Source organism: Monodon monoceros, unplaced genomic scaffold (genome assembly GCF_005190385.1).
Source record: "Monodon monoceros isolate NGI ecotype Baffin Bay Population unplaced genomic scaffold, NGI_Narwhal_1 Super_Scaffold_22, whole genome shotgun sequence".
Lineage (NCBI taxonomy): Eukaryota > Metazoa > Chordata > Mammalia > Artiodactyla > Monodontidae > Monodon > Monodon monoceros.
The window spans coordinates 45,750,580-45,768,707 of record NW_021703779.1 but is presented as its reverse complement, the minus strand read 5'-3'; the positions used below and the strand labels follow the sequence as shown (position 1 = coordinate 45,768,707).

General features: G+C 37.6%; 1 long non-coding RNA gene across 1 annotated transcript; it reads right to left on the bottom strand.

Moving 5' to 3' along the window:
• Window positions 1-1,818: 1,818 nt before the first annotated feature.
• On the bottom strand, window positions 1,819-17,023 carry LOC114906278. Its single transcript, XR_003796416.1, has 3 exons — window positions 16,857-17,023; window positions 16,669-16,743; window positions 1,819-3,403 (listed from the first exon to the last, which is right to left on the bottom strand). It is a non-coding gene; the product is annotated as an uncharacterized LOC114906278 (long non-coding RNA).
• Window positions 17,024-18,128: the final 1,105 nt, after the last annotated feature.

The window sequence follows — 18,128 nt, the reverse complement described above, 5'->3', positions numbered from 1 at the left end:
AGTGATTACTGGCTGAACAAAAATTGTATAACATGTTTAAAGAAATAATAAATGCAACCACAAAGATGAGCAAGCAACAAGAGGCTATTAGGGATGACTAGGAAGATTAGAAAGTGAAATATATGAAGTTTGTACAAATGAAAAATACAATTCTTGAAATAAAAAACTCGGTGGACAGATTAAACAGCAGATCAGACAGAGCTGAAGAGAGAATCAATAAGCTGAAAGATATATCTGAAGAAATTGCCTAGAATGAAGTGCAGGAAGACAAGAAGATAGAAAATATCAATGAAATGTTACGAGATATGGAAGATAGAATGAGGTGGTCCAAAATATGACCAACTGAATTCTGAGAAAGAAAATATAGAAAGAATGGAAGAAAGGCAATATTTGAAGAGATAATGGCTGAGAATTTTCCAGAAATTATGAAAAACATGAATCCAGAGGCATAAAGCACATTTCCAAAGTAGAATAATAAAAAAGAAATACATACCTAAACATTGATAGAATGAAACTGCAGAACCCCCTGAATATACCCCTCCCCTCCAAAAAAAAGAGAGAGAGAAAAGTAGTCAGAATATAAGAAAACAAAAACACCTACAAAAAACAGCAATTAGACTGATAGTGGACTTCTAATATTACCTATAACAATCTACCTTTTAAGAATGAGAATAAATACATTTACATATAACAGAGACTAGGAGAATTTAACACCAACAGATATGTACTAAAAGAGTATCTAAACATCGTAATCATAATGAAGGAAAATGATCCCAGAACGATGTTCTGAGATGCAAGAATGTACGCATGTAAATCCAAACACATACCATCTATATAAATTAATACTAATGATGATATAATAGTGAGGTCAGGGGAAGAAGGAACAAACTAACACACTCAAAAAAATAACATGTGGTCAAGATAGGAATGACTAGAGTTGAAGGTTTCTAAGGTTCCTGCATTCTTCAAGAGGGAGGTTAAAATACTGTTTAACTTTAAAACTTGTAAGTTAAACATGCATGGTAAAATTTCAAGGATAACCACAGAAAGAAAGGAAAAAGAATAGGTAAATTCCAAACAGTAGGGAGGAAAAAAAATGATTAAGAAAGCAAACAAACAAATTTCAAAACTAAAAAGCAGGCAAAAAAAAAAAAGAGAAAAATGAAGCATCAAAAAGGTGGTGGTAGGAAATAGAAATAAAAAAGTATGATGGGGGTTTCCCTGGTGGCGCAGTGGTTGAGAGTCTGCTTGCCGATGCAAGGGACATGGGTTCGTGCCCCGGTCCAGGAAGATCCCACATGCCGCAGAGCGGCTGGGCCCGGAAGCCATGGCCGCTGAGCCTGCGCATCCGGAGCCTGTGCTCTGCAATGGGAGAGGCCACAACAGTGAGAGGCCCGTGTATCGCAAAAAAAAAAAAAAAAAAAAAAAAAGTATGATGGTAGAAACAAGTCCAAATATATCACAATAAGTGTAAACAGACTAAACTTGACCATTAAAAGACAGAGATTATTATATTAGATGTTTTAAAAGGTCCAACTATATGCCATTTCCAAGAGATATGATTAAAGCATAAAGGCATGAAAACGTTGAAAAGTAAAAGGATGGAAAATTATATACCACACAAATCCTAAGAAGAAGAAAAGTTTGTGTTGCTATATTAATGTAAGATAAAATAGACTTCAAGGAAAAAATGCATTATCAGAAATAGAGAGGGTCATTACATGTTTACCAGGAATATATAACAATTCTCATTTTGAATATTCCTAATAAAATACCCTCAAAATAAGTAAAAGAAAAAAAAAGAACTACAAGGAGAAATAGACAAATCCACCATCATAACTGCATATTAACATACCTTATAATTATTGGTATATTATGACCAAAAAATCAGTTTAGATATAGGAAATGTGAACAATATGATTAACAAATTTGATAACAGACTTATGTGGAACTCTGTATTCAACAGTTAGAGAACATACATTCTTATAAATCACATAGGAAACATTAAAAAATATTGATCACCTATTAAGCCATAAAACAAGTCTCAATAAATTTCAGAATTTTTATCACACAGATCACATACTCTGACCATAATGCAATTAAAGATAGAGTTCAATAACATAAACTTTAAAATCTCTAAACATTTAGAAACACACTTCTATACAACTTGCAGGTCAAAGAAGTAACCATGATGGAAATGCTGAAATACTTGGAACTGAACAGTAACGAAATATGACATGGCTGAACTTGTAGAAAAGCAGTAGTTAGAGGGAAAGTTACATCCTTAAATGTGCAAAGTAGAAAACAAGAAAGACTGAAAATTAATAAGGTTGGTGTCCAATTTAAGAAATTAGAAAAATAACAACAAAATAAATCCAAAAAATGTGGAAGGAAGGAGATCAAAAAAGATAAGAGCAGAAATTAAAGAAATAGAAAACAAAGACAAAATAGAGAGGAGCAACAAAGCCAAAAGTTGGTTCTTTGAAAAGACTAGTAAAATAGACAAACCTCTGGTGAGATTGATCAAGAAAAAAAGTGAGAAGGCACAAATAACCAATATCAGCAATGAAAAAGGAGACATAACTACAGATTTTATACAGCAGAGAATAAAAAAATAAGGAAACTATGCCAATAAACTTGAGAAGGCGGACAAAATGGACCAATTCCTAGAAAACTATAACTTACCAAAACTGACTCAAGAAGAAAAAGAAATGCTGACTAGTCCTCTAACTACTAAAGGAATTGAAGCAGTAGTTAAAACTCTTCCTACTAAAAAACAAACAAAAGAACAAAAAACAACAGGAGGGAGAATTTTCCAGTTGATATGTGGATGACAGGTAGGTGAAGAAATATTAATCCCCTTAGGCCTGGAAGTGTCCACGTAGGCCTTAAGGCAGTGGAGACCCTAGGCAGGCCACTTCTCTCTATGGGCAGCCTCCTGTGGAGATCCTTAGAGGGTGGCCCTTAGTGAAATGGGGTCTGACAAATCCCTCTGCAGTCCCTGCAGGTGGTGAACGCGAATGAGTAACATCCAGCACTCAGTTACTGCTCTGTAGTAAATGTGCTAAGCAGGGCCGAAGAGGAGCTCTAAGACTTGGACAGCCTCTTCAGTAGCCAGCTTCTGTAGTCTTCTGCTCACTGAGGACAAGGGGCCTGCGGAGCTGCTGGAGGAGTCTGTGTTCCAGTTGCCAAGAAACACCACACGACCCAAGTTGTGACTGGATGGGGTAGGGTTGGGTGCAGGGAGGCCAAGCAGGGGCTTTTGGAGAGTGTAGCTCCAGGTAGAAGCCCTGAAACTCTGTCTTCGCGAATATCAGATACTTCTATCCATTTGCAGCTGATGAGCCCTTTTAATGGTGTCCAAGCTAGCTGCAGGGTGATGGTTCTAACAATGATGCATGTTCTGCAAATAAGAGCTTTATCATTATTTTGAAATAGTTAATATGAAAGAGTTCAATTGGACTTGAAATCTAATCATATTATCACAAGATATTTTTAACAATATATTTGTCAGTGAAATAAAAAGAAAAGCTGTTAGATATAACTTCACTTTTTAAACATTTTTGAACAATTTAAAAGTTGGTTTGAAATACTTTATCACCTAATTGTACAAAGAAAGATTTGTATTGATGGTGACCATTAAGAATTTGAAGAATACATCATTAAAAAGTCTTGATCAGGATTTTTCTGTAGCCATTTTAAGCATAAAACCTGATATAAAATAAACATGTTATGGAAGCAGATTTCAAGTTTCTCATTCAAAATTTTGAAAATATTTTATTTAGAAGTTTAATATTCACTTAATATTAAAAAGAAAAGACCAAGGTGGTTTTACAGGAGAATTCTACCAAACAGATCATTCCAAAGTCATATAGCATCTTCCAGAATATTGTAAATGAGGAAACACTGACTCATTCTATGATACCAGCAGAACTTGATGCCAAAAGCAAATAAGGATAGCATGAGAAAGGAAAATTAAAGACCAATTTATGGACACAGATACAGAAATCCTAAACAAAATATTAGCAAACTGAATCTAGTATTATAGAAAAAGGAAAAGATCATGACCAAGTTATGTTTATACCAGAAATGCAAAGGTAGTCTAACATAAGGAAAATCTATAAATGTCATTTACCACATCATCAGATTATTGGAGGGAAAAAAACATAATCATCCTAAGAAACAGAAAATGTATCTGATAAAAAATTCAACACCCTTTCATGATTTAAAAACAATAACAAAAACTTCTTAGCATGGAGGAACAGGATGGAACTTGCTTAATCTGATAAAACCTGTAGGAATCTACAGCAAATATCGTTCTTACTAGAGAAAAGTTAGTGGTGTTTCCTCTAAAATATCCAACAAGACAAGGATGCCCACTGCATCTTTTCTATTCATCACTGTACTGGAGGCCCTGGCCATCTCAGTAAGACAAGAAAAATAAATTAAAAGCATAAAGATTGGAAAGGAAAAAACAAAACTCTCATTATTAATAGCTGATATGGTTGTCAACATAGAAAACACAAAAGAATATGTAGACAACTTAAAAGGAAGCAGGGTTTCTTGAGAAATGGTCGATTCTGGGGTTGGGACTGGGGCAGGAAGATAAAAGATGAGTAGGGAGTATCTTGTAGTGCTGACAAGTAAGGAAGTACTTAAAAACAAAACGATGGGCCCATGTCAAGGGGACACAGAAGCCAACCTAAAAGAAACCCCGGTGACCAAAGCTGGAACAATTTGAGCCACAAGACAAATAACAGTATTGGATTTATATCTCAAATTATTAAACAAATATGGCATGAGTTCATACTGATATAAACAAGTAACTGAATAAATAAGTAAGTAAATAAAGGAGAAGAAACAAATCTTTTTTACAGAAGAATTCCAAATAATATATGTAATTACATCCCCTTCCAGAGGTGAAGCTTAATTCCTTCCCTTCTTGAGGGTGGGCTAGATTCTTTCAAAGAACAGAGAATGAAAAAGGAAAAAAAATACCAACTTTACAGTGGAGAAACCTGGCAAACACTACCTTAACTAAGTGGTGAAGGTCAACATCACCAGGGATGTCATAGGGATTTCACATACCCCTGATATGATGTGATGAAAAGGGCACTTCAACTCTGTGGTATTCTTTCCAAGAACAACCCCAGTCTAATTATGAGGAAAACTTCAGACAAATCCAAATTGAGGGACATTCTATAGTACATCTCAAAACTGTTAAGCTTATAAAAAACAAGGAGACTAAGAAAATGTCATAGACCATAGGACACTAAAGAGACATGACAACTTAAATGCAATGTGGTATTTGGAATTGGCTCCTAGAACAGAAAAAGGACATTAGTGGGAAAACTGATACATCTATATAAAGTCTGAAGTTTAGTTAATAGTAATATACCAATGTTGTTTTCTTAGTTTTGACAAAAATATCACAGTGAAGAGTACACAGGAACTCTCCATACTGTCTCTATTTACTTTTTTATAACTAAAATTATTCTAAAATTAAAAGTTTGCTTAAAGGTAATGAAAGTTTATAAAGCAAGGTGAATGGCTATAATAACAATATAAAAAATTAACTTCATTTCTATATACCTGCAAAAGAGATAAAATACATTAAATAACAAGATCTCATTCATAATAGCAGTAAAAGCCATAAATACCAAGGAAAAAAATCTAACACAAGATATGCAAGACCTTATACAGAAAATTATAAAGTTCTACCAAAAGACATTCAATAATTTATTTAAAATGAAAGGATACATCATGTTTATAGCTAGGAAGACTCAACATCATAAACATATCAATTCTCTTCAAACTGATCTACAGATTTATTCCAATTCCAATATTTTTGTAGAACACGACAAGCTTATTCTGAAATGTGCTTGAAATAACAAAGGGCCAAGAATATATGATACTCCTGAAGAAAAATATGATGGGAAGATTTTGCTCTATCAAATATCAAGATTCTTTACGAAGCTAAAGTAATTAAAGGTAGTGTGGTACTGATTCAGGGGCAAAAAGTTGGCCAGTAGCAGAGATCCCAGAAACAGACCTACACAGATGTGAAACTTTGATGTATGATAGAAGTGGCACTTCAGATCATTAGGCTATCTGTGGGGAAAATAACACAACTGGGTTCCTATCTCATAATTTACACTACACAAAAATCAATTCCAGTTAGATTAAGGACTTAAAAGTTAAAGGTAAACCTTTAAACTTTTATTAGAAGAAAATAAAGAATATCTTCATGACCATAGGTTAGGGAAGACAACACACAAAAAGTGCTGGCTACAGAGAAAAAACTGAATTGTTCAACTCATTTAAAATTAGGAATTTCTGCTCATGCAAAGACACTATAAAGAAAAAAAAGGCCACAAACTGAGAGAAGATATTCACATATACCTGACAAATGATGAGTATGCAAATAATTAAATAACTTCTGTAAATCAATAAAAATTATAAAAATATCAATTTTTAAAATGGACAAAAGATATTAACAGTCATTGCACAGAAGAAGAAACATGTGTGGCCAATAAACGTGAAAAGATGCTCAATTATATTAGTAATTTGAAAAATGCTAATTAAGTTCACAAAGACTCACTATAATGACAAAAAATTAAAAGTGGCACAATATCAAGTATTAATAAGGTGTATATGAATCAATGGGACCTCTTACAAATTGCTGAAAGGTGTGTAAATTGGTACCAAGAGTTTAAAATACATTTTGGCATAATCCCGTCAAGCTGAATGTTTACATGTCTTATTAACCAGCAATTCCATACATAGGTATATACCTTAGAAAAATGGGTGTCCATGTGTACAAGGAGACATGTACAAGAATGTTCATAATACCACTTTTTATAAGAGCAAAAAGCTAGAAATGACCCAAATGTCCCTCAACAGGTAGATGGATGAATAATTTAAGGTCACCCAATGAAATATCATATGGCATTGAGAATGAACAAGCTACAGCTATATGCAAAACAGGTGAATCTTGGAAACACGATGATGAATGAAAAAAGTAAGTCACAGAAGACCACATACAGTATGATACTATTTTTTTCAGAGCTCACAACCAAGCCAAAACCACAATGTATTGGTTAAGCATCTCCACAAATATGAAAAAAAATCAAAAACAGCAAGGGAATGTTAAACAGACACAAGACTTAGGAGAGTGTTAATTTCTGGCAGGAGGGGTGGGAAATGGGACTGAAAATGACACAGGGATAGATGCTATCATTAATGCTGTTCTTGGGCGGGGTTGGAGTTCCTGGGTTTTCATTATCTCTATAACTTATGTACATAATGTATATATTCTTTTATTATATGTGTAAGATATTTTATACGAACAAACAGGGAATGGGAGAAGAGTAGGAAGAAGTGAAGAATGACAACTCTTTTGAAGAGTTTTGTTGTTAGAGGAATAGAGAAATAAAGCCATATTTGCAAGGGGATGTGGGATGAAGAGAGTTTTACATTTTTTAAAGATGGGAGCAACAGGAGATCAATGGAATGGCAGAGTGAGGACTTTGGTGAGCCAGCTATCCCTCTAAGACAATGAAAATAAGGGCAAACAAACTAAAATCAATCAGTTCAAAACTCTGGCAATTAACAAAGGCATAGAATGAAGTGAAAATCATTGATCCAAGAGAAACGACTGAATCTTGGCAAGACAGCAGGTTCTGTGCCTTTTTTGTGTGTGACATTTTAACTTGTGGCTATTCCCATCCTCCCTCCCTCTCCAGCTTAGTGGTTCAGTAGCCAAAAGCTAAATAAATTCCAGAAAACAGAGAGATGCCTTGGTCAGGAATTTAAAAGGAAATCCTGGAGAATGAGACAACTATAGAGAACTCTGAAAAGTTCTGACATATTCCTGGGAATCTAAAGGGCTGTGCACAAGAAAGAGCTGGAAAAGGAGAGGGCCCAAGTCATTACTTATGGCTGACTGTGAGGCCCTGTGCAAGCAGAAAGTGAGAACTCAGGCTGGCCTATAATCTGGCTGAAGTTTGAAGGCATGCTTTCTCACACAGATCCCCTTGGCAGAGGGTAGAAGACATATAGACAAGGTATTTAAGGACATCTGACCAATCACTGGCTGACCACCAAATGATACTTACCAGGTGTGACCCCTAGGAGTCCAGGCTTAAAAATAAAAACAAGATCTTTTTAAAAAAAAAAGGTAGCAGAGAACTCAGAGGCCACATAATGCAGGGAATATAGAATCCACAGAATTTGTCAAGAAAAGTTGCCAAACAAATAAATGACAACAAGAACAATAACAACAACCACACAACACACACACACACACACACACACACACCAGAACAACAAACCTTGAGGGTGGAAGAGTCTGATACTAGAGTTGTTAGAGTAGAATATCTAAAATGTCCAATTTTTTTTTTTTTTTTTTGTGGTACGCGGGCCTCTCACTGTTGTGGCCTCTCCCGTTGCGGAGCACAGGCTCCGGACGCACAGGCTCAGCGGCCATGGCTCACGGGCCTAGCTGCTCCGCGGCATGTAGGATCTTCCAGGACCGGGGCACGAGCCCGTGGTCCCCTGCATCGGCAGGCGGACTCTCAACCACTGCGCCACCAGGGAAGCCCTAAAATGCCCAATTTTTAACAAGAAATTATGAGACATACAAAGAAACAGTAAAGTATGTTACATATACAGGGGAAAAAGCAGCCAAAAGAACATGTCCCTGAAGGGGCCAATGTTTGGGACTTAGTAGACAAAGACTTTATACTAGTAGCTATTATAAATATTTTTGAAGAACTAAAGGAAACAATATCTAAAGAATTGAAGAAAAGTGTGAGAACAATGTCTCATCAAATAGAGAATATCAATAAAGAGATAGAAATCATTTAAAAAATCAAATAGAAAATCTGGAGTTGAAAGTTATAATAACAGAAATAAAAATTTCACTTAGAGGGGCTCACCAACATATTTGAGCTGGCAGAAGAGAGAAAAGGTAAATTTGATGATAGGTCAAATAGAGATTATCCATTTCTTAAAAGCAGAAAGAAGAAAGAATGAAAAAAAAAAAGAAACAGTCTCAAACACCTGTGGGACACCATCAAATGTACCAACATATACATAATGGGAATCTTGGAAGGACAAGAGGATGAGAAAGGGGCCAGAACATCACAAATTTGATGAAAGATATTAATCTATACATTTAAGAAGCTCAAGTAGAATAAACTGATCAAAGTCAAAGACAAGAAAATCTTGAATGTAGCAGAAGAAAGATGACTTATTGAATATAAGGGATACTCAATAAGATTAACAGCTGATTTATCATCAGAAACCATGGGGGCCAGAAGACAGTGTAATGATATCTTCAAAATGTTGAAAGAAAGAGATGGAGACTTCTTTATCCAGCTAAACTGTCCTTCAAACATAAAAGAAAAGTTAAGATAAACAAAAATGGAAAGAATTTGTTGCTAGTAGACCTATCCTACAAGAAATACTAATTTCAGGCTGAAGTTAAAGGACACTAAATGGTAACTTGAAGGTAACTACACAGGTATTATAAGAGAAAGTACTTTTGTTTGTAATACTTTTATTCTCCTATCTGTTTTAAAAGATAACTACATAAAGCAATAATAATAAAACTGCATTGGCAGGCTTATAATGTATAAAGAGGTAATTTGTATGATAATAATACTATGAAGGAAAGGAGAGGGAACAGAGATATATTAGAGCAAAGTTTTTATATACTATTGAAATTAAGTTAGAATTAACCCAAAGTGGATTTTCTCAAGTTCAGATGTTAGTTGTAATCCCCAGGGCAACCACTAAGAACTTAACTCAAAAATATATAGTTAACAAGGAAATTAAAAAGTTATACTAGAAAATATCTACTTGATACATAAGAAGAGAGGAATCGAAGAACAAAGAAACAGAAAAGACATAAGACATACACAAAGCAAGTATCAATCCTTCACAAACTCTTCCAAAAGATATAGGAGGAAACACTTCCCAATTCATTTTATACAACCTGTATTATCCTGATACCAAAATCAAAGACATCACAAGAAAACTACAGACCAATATCCCTTATGAATATAGATGTAAAAATCCTCAACAAAATACTAGCAAACCAAGTCCAGCAACATATATAAAGTATTATATAACATGACCAACTAGGATTTATTTCAGGAACGCAAAGTTAGTTTACTACCTGAAAATTCATCAATGTAATATACCATATTAATAGAACAAACATAAACTCCACATGATCACCTCAGTAGATGCAGACAAAGCATTTGACAAAATCCAACACCCATTCATAGCAAAAACACTCAGAGAACTAGGAGTAGAAGGGAACTTCCTCAATTTGATAAAGGGTATCTATGTAAAACCCACAGCTAACAACATGCTTAATGGAGAAAGACTCAATACTTTCCCCCTAAGATCAGGAACAAGACAAGGATGTCTGCGCTCATTACTTCTAGTCAATACTGTAGGTCTAGCCAGGATAACTGGTCAAGAAAAATAAATACAAGGCATCCAAATTGGAAAATAAAAGTAAAACTATCTCTATTTGTAGATGACACGATTTTATACATAGAAAATCCTAAGGAAACCACTAAAAACTATTTGAACTAATAAACAAGTTCAGAAATGTGACAGGACAGAAATCAATAAACAGAAATCAACTGTATTTCTACACACTAGCACTTAACAATCAGCAAGTGAAAGTAAGAAAACAACTCCATTTATAATAGTAGCAAAAAGAATAAAATACCTAGGAATAAATTTAACAAAATAAGTGCAAGACTTGTATGCTGAAAACTACAAAACACTTCTGAAAGAAAGAAGATCTAAATGGAAAGATTTCCCATGATCATGGATCAGATGACTTAATATTGTTAAATGGCAATACTTCCCAAATTGATATATAGATTCAACACAATCCCTATAAAAATTTCAGCTGATTTTCTGCAGAAATTGACAAGATGATCCTAAAACTCATATGGAAATGAAAAGGACTTAGAACAGTCAAAAAAAATCTTGAAAAAGAATTACAAAGTTGGAGGAATCCCATTTCCTGATTTCAAAATTTACTACACAGTTAATTTAATCAAGACAGTGTGGTATGGCATAGTGACAAACATATCGATTAGTGGAATAGAATTGAGAGTCCAAAAATTAACTGTTACATTTATGATTTATGGTCAACTGATTTTTCACAAGGTTGTCAAGACAATTCAATGAGGGAAAGAATACTCTTTTCAACAAAAGGTGCTGGAACAACTAGATATCCACAAGTAGAATAATGAAATTTGGACTCCCTACCTCACAGCATGTACGAAAATTAACTCAAAATGGATCACTGGCCTAAATTTAAGAGCTAAAACCATGCAATTCCTGGAAGAAAAAGGAATAAATCTTTGTGACCTTGGTTTATGGAGTGGTTTCTTGGATACGACACAAAAAGCTCAAATGATAAAAGAAAAAAACACATAAATTGAACTTCATCAAAATTAAAAACTTTTGTGCATCAAAGGACACCACGAGGAAAGTGAAAAAACAGGGACTTCCCTGGTGGTCCAGTGGTTAAAACTTCGTCTTCCAATGCAGGGGGTGCGGGTTAGATCCCTGGTCGGGGAGCTAAGATCCCACATGCCTCGTGGCCAAAAAACCAAATAAATAAATAAATAAAACAGAAGCAATATTGTAACACATTCAATAAAGACTTTAAAAATGGTTCACATCAAAAAAAAAAAAACTTAAAAAAAGTGAAAAAATAACCCACAGAATGGAAGGAAAGATGTACAATTCATATATCTGCTAAGAGACTTGTATCTAAAATATATAAAGAATCCTTACAATCTAACAATAAAAAGACAAATAATCTAATTTTAAAAGGGCTAAGGATTTTAATAGACATTTCTCCAAAAAAGATATACAAATAGCCAATAAACACATGAAAAGATGTTCAACATCATTAATTATTAGGGAAATGCAAATAAAAACCACAATGAGACACCACTTCATACCCATTAGGATGGCTATAATAAAAAAGACAGACAATAAGAAGTGTTGGTGAGGATATGGAGAAATTGAAACCCTCAGACATTGCTGGTGTGAATGTAAAATGGTGCAGCCACTTTTGCAAACGGTTTGGTAGTTCCTCAAAAAGTTAAACATAGAGTTGCCATATGACCAAGCAATCCCACTCCTAGGTATCTACCCAAGAGAAAAGAAAACATACATTCACACAAAAACTTGTACACAAATGTCCTGAGCAACATTATTTAAAATAGCCAAACGTGAAAACAACTGGAATATCTATCAACTGACTAATGAATAAACAAAATGTAGTATATTCACACAATGGAATATTATTTGGCAATAAAAGCAAATGTCACATGCAACAACATGGGTGGACCTCAAAACCAGTATGCTAAGTGGAAGAAGCCACTCATAAAGGCCAATATATTGTATGATCCAATTTATATGAGATGTCTAGACCAGACAAATCAATAGAGACAGAAAGTGCATTAGTGGCTGCCTACAGTTGTGGGGAGGGGAGTCATGGGGAGTAACTGCTAATGAGTATGAAGCTTCTCTTAGGGAGGAATAAAAATGGTCTAAAATTGATTGTGGTGAGGGCTGCACAACACTGTGAATATACTAAAGACCACTGAATAGTACCCTTTTAAAGGGTGAATTTTATGGTGTGTGAAATATATCTCAATAAAGCTGTAACAAAAAGATGGAAGCAATAACAGGATGTCTGTGTGCTAATGGGAATGAATTTGTAGAGAGGGGGAAATTGAGGTAGGAGAGAGAGGGGGATATTGCTGAAGCAATGTACTCAAGTAGGTAAGAGGATGGGATCTAGTGCCAAAGTGGAAGGACAGGATTTTGATGACAGCAGGGACAGTTTTTCCATAATAACAGAAAAGAAGGCAGAGTATATGAGTACAGATGCTGCTTGGTGGTTGGATGTGGTAGTGGGAATCAGTGGAGGTTTTCTTTTGATGGTTTAAAATTTTCAGTCAAGTATGCAGCCTGAGCCTAGGATGGGAGAGGAGGTGTTGGAGATTTGAGGAGAGAGAAGGTATGAAATAGTTATCTAGAAGGATAGGACAGTGAATGGCCTAAGAAAGTACAGTGGAGCTGGCAGAGGTGGATTTAAGCAGGGCTGGGGTTTTGCCTGATAAGTATGCTAAAGTGACAGAGGGCAAGGGAAGTGAGGATGTATGCAAGGGAATGATTATTATGATGGACCACGGAATCTAAGCTGATTGAAGGAAGGACATGGGAACATGGAGGAAGTAGAGGGTAGTGAAAACGTTCAGTTCCAGTGGCATTGAAGGATTGTTGGAATTGGGGTGCTAGAGGGAGTGAGCTAGAAGGATAAGTACTGGTTGGAGAGCAGGATGCCTGAAACTGAGATTATGGAGGAGATGCAGTCACAGATACTGATAAGAAGGGTAAGACTATCAGGGTGCGTGGCTGAGGTGGGGCTGAAAGGCAAGAGCACTGTAGAAGAGCAGACAGAACTGAGAGACAAGACCACTGGAAGGGTCATCTACGAGGATATTAAAATCACCAAGAAGAAGGACTGGAGTAGTGTTATAGAGTGACAGTGAGCTAGTAGCTAAATCCTTCTAGGAATGAGGTGTGACCGGGGCAGGTATGTGTGTATGTCTGTACCTGACTATAACACACAGGTAGGTGATGGTACAGTCTGATGAGTTGAGATTTAAAACAAAGTGGTTGATATTTATATAATCTTAATGTATCTCTCTACAAATTACTTATTAATTACAAAGGAAAAAGAGTAACTACAATGGAGAAACCTGGAGATACTAACTTAAACAAATAGTCAATGTGAACAAAACCAGTATTGGGATAAACTGACATCATGTGCCTCCTGATATAAAGCACTGAAGACACATCTCTTCTGTGGTATTCTTGCCAAAATTACATAACTTAACTTGAATCACAAGGAAACATCAGACAAACCCAAGTTCTATAAAATAGCTGGCCAGGACTCTTCAAAAGTATCAAAGTCATGAAAGACAAAGAAAGACTAAAGAACTGTCCCAGATTAAAAGTGCCTAAGGAGATATGACAACTAAACACAATGTGGGATCCTGAATTAGATCCTAGAATAGAAAAAGTATATTAGTGGAAAAACTGATGAAATTCAAATAGGTTCTGTACTTTCATTAAGAGTATTGTACCAATGCTAATTTCCTAATTTTGATAATTGAACTGTACTTGTATAATTTCTTAACATTTGGGGAATGTAAGTGAAGGATATATGGGAATTCTTTGTACTATTTTTATAACTTTTTAAAAGTCTGAAATTATTAAAAATAAAAAATTTTAATTCTAAAAAACCAGAGCGTTTAAGGAGGAGGGAGAGAAAATGTCTGGGAAGGACATATAGAGTGAGGACACCTACCCCCATGTCCTGGCCTCCTGGCAGGAGGGGTATGAGGAGGCTGCTGGGGGAGCAGAGTGCTCAGGGGAAAGCCAGATTTCTATTCAAGCAGTGGTTCTCAGTGGGGGATTGAATAGACAGTCAAGGGGTGTTTCGGAGACATTTTTGACTGTCAAAATAATTGGAGATTATAGTGACATTTAGTGGGCATTGACCAGGGATGCTCAGCATTCTGCAGTGCACAAGACAGCTCCACACAGCAAAGAATCGTACTGCATCCCATGACTTTAGAATGTTCCACCAGACAATCATGTAGGTGAAAAACGTGTTCATTCATTCATTCAACAAACATTTATTGAGAGAGCCTACTGTGTCCAAGCACTGTTTTAGGTAATAGGGATGCATCAAGGCACAAAAAAGACAACCATCTCTGCCCTTCTGGAGTTTACAATCTAGTGGGAGAGTCAAACAATAAACAACAAACATAATAAAGATATGTAAGAGGGTGAGGAGCACTATGGAAAAAACAGATAAGGGTATGTGCTAGGGGATAGTTGCAATTTTAAACAGGATGGTCGGGGTAGGCCTCATTGAGAAAGTGACATCTGAGTAGAGACCTGAAGGAGGTGAGGGCATGAGCTTTGTGGATATTGGTGGGGGGCAAGCATTCTAGGTACAAGGGATGGCCTAGTACAAGCCCCTGAGGTGGATGTGTGCCTAATATGTTCAAGTAGCCTAGAGGAGGTCAGGATGGGTGAAATAGAGGGAGCAAATGGGGACAGTGGTAGGAGATGAGGTCAGAGAGGTTATGGGAGCCAGATCATGGATTTTAATATATAATGACTTTTACAGTAATTCAACAACCATATAAATTGAGGGAAGATTGCACTTTGTTTTGTTTAGAACCTTATGAAGAATTGTTCATCATCTAGGAAAATTGCATCACCCTATCCATGGTTTCTGAGTCACAGTGTAGCTGTCACACTCCCAGGTACAAGCATCGTATGTGCAAGACCATTTCATTATGTCTTCTAGTGGAATTATATCCCAGCCTTTACATATTGAAATACATATTGTTTTATTATAAATTATTTTCCCTTTACTTCTCCCTTATATTGAATTAGACATTTTATTGGTTTGGGGGGGAATTATGTGTGTAGACAGATTCTATTATCTATGTACTTCAATTCAGAACAGTGAAAGAGATGTTTCAAAACATACATCATAAAAATGGAGTGTTGTGTTCAAAAGGTATGAGAACCACTAAGGCATGGCAAGAAAACAATGGGACTATTCAGAAATCAGGGAGAGAATGAAGGGGATTTTGCTGATGACTGAAGGTGAGTTACAGAGGCCTGGTCAATTCCAGGGCTGTATGGGAATGTAACTAGGAGACCCCTGGTCTCTGATCTTCTTGTGGAGACTAACACGATACAGGATAAGGGCCTGATCCACTTTTTCATCTAAGCTGCTCCCCACCCTGGGGGGGGTGTCTCACCTGTTTAACACAGTAGGGTGGGGAACAAAGAGGGTTGTCTCCTCAATGAGGCCAGAAGCAGCCTAAGGCCAGCTCCATTTGTTTACCCCCAGAACAGACAAGAACCCCAGACTAAGCTCATAGGCACTCTCAGGCCAAGCTCATTGCTATAAACAATGCACCTCTAACCTGTTTAGGGATGGGAAAGAGGCAGAAAAAGGAAAAGCAATAACAGAGAAAGACAGAAGCATTCAGAAAGAAGAACCAATTGGGGTGGGGGTAGGGTCAGAGACAGACAGGGAGAAAATAAAGCCAAAGGCCAAGAGAGACTATATTCTTTTCAATTATAACTGTCATTATTTATTGAAACTTTTCAAGGGGCCAGGCACTGGGCAAAGTGATGCACTGTATTGTCTCAGGCGGAGATTATTAGACTCCCATTTGACAGATGGGGAAACTGAGGCCCAGCTGGGTGAGGCTCAACGTCTTACGGCTAGTTTTAACTGGTTGGGTCAGGATTCAGCCTTATAGGTCTGGGCGGTCTACTATATCTCAGAGAGGGAGCCAGACAGAAAGATAGAGACAAACAGACAGAAAGATGGAGATAGAGACAGAGGAAGGGGGAACGGGGTGGGCAGAGAGTGAGAGACAGACGGAGACTTACAGACACGCAAGCAGACGATCACGTGAGCTGCAGACCTGCACAGTACACCGTTTCCCAAGAGACAGGAATTGGGGGAGCGCGGAGGGTGGGCATGGGCGGTGGGCTCCGCAGGGTACTCACCTGGTTGTCGTCTGGGGGCCGCAGGAGCACTCGCCCTCCCCTTGCTACCCGCACGATACTCCGCAACCCGCTGACCTAGGGTTGAGAGGCCGCCCAGGTAAAAGCTCGCTCAGGTCCCACCCCTCACGCGCTCCGGCCCGGCATCTTTCCCACCGCGTCCTCCACCCCCCGTCTTTACAGCGTCTCACCGGGAACCTAGGGCCGTCGGTGCAGCCGCTGCCTCGCGCGAGTAGATTCCAGGGACCGGCAGCTGGATCTCGCGAATGCACTGGACGCGTCCCTCCCGCTTGCTGGAGCGCTAGCGAGGTCGCAGGCCGCCACCGCTACCGACGGCTCCAGACTCCCATTGGAGGAGTGCCCTCCTGTCTTCCCTGGGATTGGCTGGAGATGGACACACTTTATTTTTACCCCCCAAGCCAGGATCCAGGCCGAAGAAAACCCGCCCCTTTGGGGGTCTTTGATTGGTTTATAAGCCAAGCCCACCCTCTAATAGGATTGGCCAGGAGGAGGATCTTCATCGCTTTTTGCCAGTCCATTCGACAGGTCTTCGGGCGGTTAGTTGGGAGCACGCAGGCGCGAACCCCAAAGTGAGGCCTGGCGCGAGTCACAAGACAATCGGAGGCGCGCGGCTTCTTGACGTCTTATTCTCCGTAAGCCACCTTGCGTAAGCCACCGCTCCGCTAAGAGACACGACTCTGCCCTCAGTTTTCCATAGCTTACCCCCACCTGCAGGGATTTCTGAGCCAGGTTTCTCTCGCTCAAAGTGAACGTAGTTCCTAGTTTTATCCCTGGAGGATGAGGTGGTTATAGAGGTCTGGCCAGTCACCCACCAGCCCCTGCTACTTACTGATTAAGACATTGGTCGAGTGACAGCCTCGCTTGGAGCCTCAGTTTAACCATCTGTGAAATGGGAAGATAATTTAAAAAAAATCTTCCCTGAAAATGCCACTCATTCAATGGAGGATTCAATGAGAGAACATAAATTAATTGCCTGGAGCATAAATAATTAAGGTCTCCCCTCCCAATTCTTGCCTTTGCCGTTGTTTCAGACTTAGGGAACTATGGCCCAGAGAGGCAAACTGTTTGGCTTGAGGTCACACAGCAATAAGACCCAGCATAAAACCTAGGCTTCTCTCCTCCAAACGAAAGGGGTTTAAGAAGAAAGGAGATACAGGAAGGCCCTTCCTATTACCAGGGTTTCTTAATTTGGGTTCACAGATCTCCCTCCAATCCAGTCCAGGGACAGGGTTTAGAAGGGTCCATGAATTTGGATGGGAAAAAAATTACATCTTTGTTTTCACTCTCCTCTAATTGAAATTTAGCATCTTTTCAGTAAAGAATGTAACTGACCATAGTATAATAGTGATAGTCCCTGTGACTCTGTTACTAATAGAAATCACAGAGATTTTTATATCATATTATAGATGTTGTACATTTCTTGAAATATCATGTAATCTCAT